The 6,351-nt window shown below is 40.4% G+C and overlaps 1 long non-coding RNA gene across 2 annotated transcripts; it reads left to right on the forward strand.

Annotated features, from left to right (window-relative positions):
• The first annotated feature begins 332 nt into the window (after positions 1-332).
• Positions 333-3,964, forward strand: LOC142158862 (uncharacterized). 2 transcript variants are annotated; one of them, XR_012692877.1, is made up of 3 exons: positions 333-462; positions 978-1,740; positions 3,442-3,964. It is a non-coding gene; the product is annotated as an uncharacterized LOC142158862 (long non-coding RNA). The 2 variants fall into 2 exon arrangements; XR_012692876.1 differs by having other exon boundaries at positions 375-462; positions 978-3,964.
• The last annotated feature ends 2,387 nt before the right edge of the window (positions 3,965-6,351 follow it).

The following is a 6,351-nucleotide window of genomic DNA, read 5'->3' on the forward strand; positions in this document are numbered from 1 at the left end:
ACTGACCCCGCGCGGAGCGAGTGACGTGTTCTTAAGGAGGAGCCGCTGAGACGCCCCGCGCGGCCACGGTTCGGGCTGTGACAGCAGCAGCAGAGCTCTACAGAGAAGGGGGAGCGGCCCCCATGTAAACAGCCAGGCCGTGCTGGGGATTAGGGGAGGACCTCGGCTCTGGGCAGTATGGAGGCTCCACCCTCTCTTCCAGTGTCGGTGCGCGTACTCCAAAATATGGCCGGGGGAGAAGGAGGGGGGGGGTTTTTACTCGTAAGGACAAGGTTCACCGTCTTCCCGCTTTGGTGAATTAGCTTCGCGTTTGTGGGCGGGGTGCGCCGTGACGTCGGTCAGCGTGAATAACGTAAATAAGAGTAGTGAGCGGTCTCGGGACGCCATGTTAGTAGAGGCAGGAGCGGCTTCATGATGAGTCTGGTTGCGGAGCTGGCTCTGGTGTAATTATTTGAGCGCATAGTAGGTGATTTAGTGGCGTAGTTATCGGGTAATAACATGTTGATGATCTCAATATTTAGTAGTAACGCATCATTTTCAGCATGAAGGTGACCACTTGGAACACTTTACTACTGCAGTCCTCTACCATAGCCCCTTTTACCCGCTACATAATGCTCTGCACCTGAGCTTCGTGCTTAGTTTACTGCTGAAGATATCAGTGCTCAATTAACTACTTAATTACAGGGAACGTTTTTAACTCTTAATCACTGTGGCCATATTTGATGTGTGTTTGAACGGAGAATATGATTACTATGCTTACATGGGTTTATATATATATATATATATTTTATTTTATTTTTTTCTAAAGATAGAGATGGCTTTCTTTTTTGTACTATGACTTATTTGTTTTATGTGCACCTCAAAGGGAACATAAATCAGTTACAATCAAAAAAGAACAGTTTTTGTTTTTTTTTAGAACATCAGGTAGGCTAAACAAAGAATGTTTGTATTTACAATTTTTCCTTGATTTGTTTCAGGTGGCTATTATTGATTTTCTATTACACCATGGTATTCCACATTGGCATGTTACTACCATGGGGCAACCACAGTCAAATGATGTAGTGAGCAGAAAGGTTTTGGACTGTATTCCTCCTTCTCCAACTTCTGCCCAAACCTAACATGTAGAGAACCAGTGTGTGTAACTTGCAGCCATATACCTTGGCATAGGAGTGTGTTTTGACACCTGAGCAGATTTTTTGAAAGCGCTCACTCAGCATGTGATCTTACACAAGGAGACCACATGATGGCTTGCTATATTTTATATAGGCAAATATAATTCCATTTCCAAAACGCAACTTACAATTAAAATAATTAGTGATCAGCCCCATATTCATAAATAGTATGATGAAGAGCAACTCCCATATCAAAGCTGTCTGTTGCTCTAGGAATGAGAGGAAATCTATCAGTTTAACTAATCCACTGGTCCTATGCATGTTTTGCATATATAAATTGGTAAATTTGTATTGGATTTATTAACAATAAAATTGAGTCTGTGTGAGCCTTCTCAGGAAAGTTATGTTACATTCTAGCATTGGGTATTAAACAGAGAAGATGTTCACTGTGGTTCTAAAATTGTGTCACAGCCCCCCCCCCCCCCCCCCCCACTGTTGGAGGGGGAAGGTGGAATCAGTGTCTTTAAAAAGATGAAACTATTTTACAAGATATTGTCAGTCTTTTGGAAAATCAATCAACATTGTTAAGCTGTCCAACTTCCCTTGGCGCAGATTACACAACTCGTATGTAAGTTTTGCTCTGAAACTTTATCTTTTTATTTTACCTGTTTCCAGTATAGTTTGTCATCTTTTATTAATAGTTTTTATTACCTGTAAACATTGTACTTTTTTGTATATTAAATCTAAAATTATAGTAAGTGCTGTCTTTATTGCTTTAAACAAATTCACTGCCTGTTTAGAAGAGGTTGAGTGCTTGGCTGTATTAACCCTTTAAATACCAGTGTGGAAAGTGTTAACTATTTTTGCTATCAGAGCAGTGTGCGTGCAATTGGGTAATTAAGTAATAGCTGTTCAACAGGCCTTATACATAGATGGAAGTGTGAGCTTGTGTTGGGAAAGAGAGTAGTTGGATCTGTAGCCTAAGAGATAGTTGAGAGCGAAATTGAGAATGGAATCCTGTGTGTTCCCTTATAGTACACTTCAAGTCTCGAGTGGGCAGAGTGTGGTTTTTGCAGGTTTGAAAAGTAAAGGTTGGCAAGAGTGGTTTTCTGACAAAATAGAGGTGATGGATTGTTTGAATATATGATGTCTCCCTGACAGTCACACTTAATTGTTTCTGTACTGTGTTTATTCGGATTGTCTTTGTCATATTCAAACACAAAATACAATTTGAAACAAGTGTTACAAATATGGAAAAATAGAAGAAAGCAGGAAGGGGCAAATACTTTTTTACACCTCTTTATGCTGTTTTCATAACTTCTGATATAGGTATATGTCCTTGGAATTGAAGCTATCCTTTCAAGTTTTTGATATACTATATATAAATTATTTAAAGCTTGTACAGTGTTAAAACTCCAGAAACTTGCTTCTAAGTTGCTGTGTTTTAAAAACCTGGATCCACCTGCTAAGGCAGTGGTTCTTAACCAGGTGCACGAGACAACATTTCTAGGGGTGCAAGTCATCATTTTTATTTTTTTGTAGTGTAGGGGTTTACCTTCTGACTTGGCGATGCACCATCCAATTGTGAAAGCTGAGGACTGGGCTGGCTACTTAGGGAACATTGGTCTGCTACCTCCTGATAATTCTTATTTGGCAGAGATTTTAGATCTCTGCGGTCTTCATGTGTGCTGCATCACAAGCACCCGTTTGGAGACCAGGCTAAGGAGAGCTCGGAACTGCTCTAAGTGTTTCCTGCGTTGCAGAAATGTTTTTTCCACAGTCGTTTGGTAGGCAGCAACTGGAACTGACAGCTGAACGAATCATAAATTAAACCCCAAACAGCTGAAGGGTGCTTGCACTAGGTAAGCCCCTAAGTTAGGGGCAGCATGGTGGCTTAGTGGTTAGCACTTATGTCTTGCAGCACTAGGGTCATATCTTTGACTCCTGACCATGGCCTTATCTGTGTGGAGTTTGTATGCTCTCCCCATGTTTGCATCTGTTTCCTCCAAGTGCTCCAGTTTCCTTCCACACTCCAAAAACATACTAGTAGGTTAATTGACTGCTATTAAAATTGACCTTGGTCTCTGTCTGTGTTTTTGTGTATGTTAGGGAATTTAGACTGTAACCCCCTATGGGGCAGGGACTGATATGAATGAATTCTCTGTACAGTGCTGTAAAATTAGTGGTGCTAAATAATAAGTAGCTGATGAGGATTGTGACGATTATAAGTATATCTAATGACTGATTGTTCTTCTCTCTGTTGCATTCATGTATGACAATGTATATTTAATGTAACCTTGTAATGTAATCTCGGCATGTGCTTTATTAGATGGCCTGAGTTTGAACTTATGCAAGTGTCATTAATGTGTTGAAAAGAGCCGGACCAGGGAGAGATGGGATCTTGGAGTTTGAAGCCCCAAAGTTGTAAACCATCTAGCCACCAAGCAGAGATGAGAATTCAAGGTCCTGTGAACATTGTAATCTCGGGACATTCCTAGCTCACTTCGAAAGCCCTGTGACATTTGGGAGATCAATCTGTCCTTATTGACAGCTAAACTCCAAAGGTTGGGGGTGAGAGCTATGTGGGGGAAAAAAAGGTTTAAAATCTTCTGCCTTAGACAATAACGTGTACATTTTCATGGGGGAGGGGGGTCTATCAAGACTGAAATATTCCATCTTCCTCAATTGTGTTCCCTCACACACCAGGTCTTAACTAGTAAGTAGTGACTCTGATTTTATTTCCTATTTTATTTTCTTGCAATATGTTTGCACAAATAAGTTTGTGTTGTTGTTAATTTTTGTAACTAAGCCTTGGAACCATTTTTCATATTAAATAAATTTAATCTAGTGTGTTCTCCGTGATTCTTTGTTAACTTGCATAGCCCAGGGAGGCTCATGATACAGGTGTATGTGATTTATGTGTGAAACATTAAGAAGTGGTTCTGGTGAACGTAAGGACACCATAATAAATCCTTTGTGGTGGCAGAAAAGGTGTATTCATTGCTAAGTGACTAAGGTGACACCAGTCACGGCCAGCTGTTCAGACTACTGTATCTAGGACCAGCTGAGCATTCATGACAAGGATGATCATTCTTTATGCATATATGCTTCAGTTAGAATTGTCCTGTCTGTTCAAGTACTCTTGTTGAACCTTTGGAAGGGAAGAAAAACCACATACTACAACAGCATAGAATTTGTGGCGTCTGTGATAAACCTTTAACAATTAAATCTGAAGGATGCTTTTGCACAGCAGACAGTTCTCTGCCCAAGGGAAAAACTTGGCACCCTGAGCAATATAAACAGCTTATAGCCTGGATGAGAGTTTTTTTTTATGACTAAGAAAGATCTGTTTGCTGCACAAGGATTAAGGTCAGCAAGGTCTCAGACAAGCATGGATTTAGAGGGAGATGTTCTCGCTTAGAATGTGTTTTGTTTCTCCAGGGAGTTTAGAAGAGTCTTCTAGTAATGAATCTGGAGATTTCTGGAGTCGCAGAGGATGTTTCATTTAAACCATGTGGAGATTTTGCTTAAGCATATATACAATTCTATGGATGAGGGAGCAACTGCTACAGCGCTTCAAAAAATCCCTTTTTGAAGATCCCTATAGAAAGGGTAGAGTATTCCCTGTACATCAAGTGGTGAAAGCTCACAGTATGCAGGAGTATGGACAGACTCTATCACAGATTAATAGATACAGGGCATTGTGAGAAATGTGTAGAGCTTCATCAGTATACCAGGGGAGCATCTTTCTCCAATTCTCCAATCCCAAAGGACTCTGTGTTAAACCTAAGAGCAGCGTTGCCAAACAGTCTGCAATGCTTGAGATGCTCAGGCAATTTCTCTTGTTCATGCAGGTCAAGAAGGCACAGGTTTCTGTTCTAGACTGTTCCTTGTTGGAAAGTCCTCAGGATCGTTTTGCATAGTTCTAGGTGTGATGAAGCATTCAAGTTTGTCCATACCAGACATCTTCACATTAGAATATGTGAATTTGATGCCTGAAGCCATCAGCAAATGGGATTTTCTCTGATTGATAGACATGCAGGATGCCTGTTTGCATACCCCTGTTGCAGTTCCTCACAAGAATTGCTTCAGATTCTGGGACTTGAGCCAGCACTTTCAGTTCACCTGCCTCTTTTTTTTTTTTTTTTTTTGACTGGCAACATCTCCCAAGAACTGTGCATGACTGGATTGTGAACAAGTCATCTCATCCCATCACAACAGATACAGTTTCTGGTGTCCAGATAAACACCATACAGAACATAGTGGGCCTGAGTCATTAAGGAAGGCAAGAAAAGGAGTAAATGTTCTCTGGGACAAACCATGTTAATCAATGCAAGGGGTGCAAATTAGTTTATTATTTTGCACATCAGTTAAATACTGGCTGTTTTTTCATCTACCACACAAATACGTAATAGCTTTATTTGTACACTGAAATTTAAAGTTGGGGTAGACATGCACTACCCCAACTATAAATCTGTCCCCACATTTTACAATGCAATATGGTTTTGCTCAGATACAAAGTTACTCCTTTTTTATGCTTTACCCTCCTTAATGACTCAGGCCCAGTGTCTCTCAAAAGAAGTGTCTCAATATACAGTCCCTGCACATCAACTGCTGTCTCCACATCAAATGTCAAAAACAATGGTACTTTAATTGTTTGAAAAGTTTTCCTTCGCCATAAGGATTATTATATGGGCATAGTGGCACAGGCAGAATCTCTAGTTTGAACTTCTAACACAGTGAGATCACAAGTAGACTTCTCTGAAGCCGAACAACGCCCCCTCAAAAATCTTTTGTATCCAGAATGGATAATATTCACAATGGTCGCCAGGGTCACAAGCTGGAGCAGGATGTACATAGAAAGTGAGAAAAGACTTCACATAAATGTTTTAAAAATGAGAGCAGTGTGGAATACTATTCAATACTTTTGTCTTCACCTGAAAGGGAAGTAATCTCAAACAAGATGGTGGTAGCCTTCATAAGTTGTCAGTGAGTTACCAGAAGTGATACCTTCATGGCGGCAGTAGAAAAAATCATGCCTTGGGCAGTGAAAAATCTGAAGTCTCTTTCAGTGTTGCATGTAGAAGGCGAGCAGAACATAAGTCAATTACTTTAGTCAAAAACAGATTTGTTTAGGAGATTGGTCTCTACACCAGGAAGTATTCCAGTTACTGATCAGACAATCCAGGCTTCCTCAAGTGGGTGTTATAGCGGCAAGTAATAAATACGAAAGCTTCCA

This window comes from Mixophyes fleayi, chromosome 5 (genome assembly GCF_038048845.1).
Source record: "Mixophyes fleayi isolate aMixFle1 chromosome 5, aMixFle1.hap1, whole genome shotgun sequence".
NCBI lineage: Eukaryota > Metazoa > Chordata > Amphibia > Anura > Limnodynastidae > Mixophyes > Mixophyes fleayi.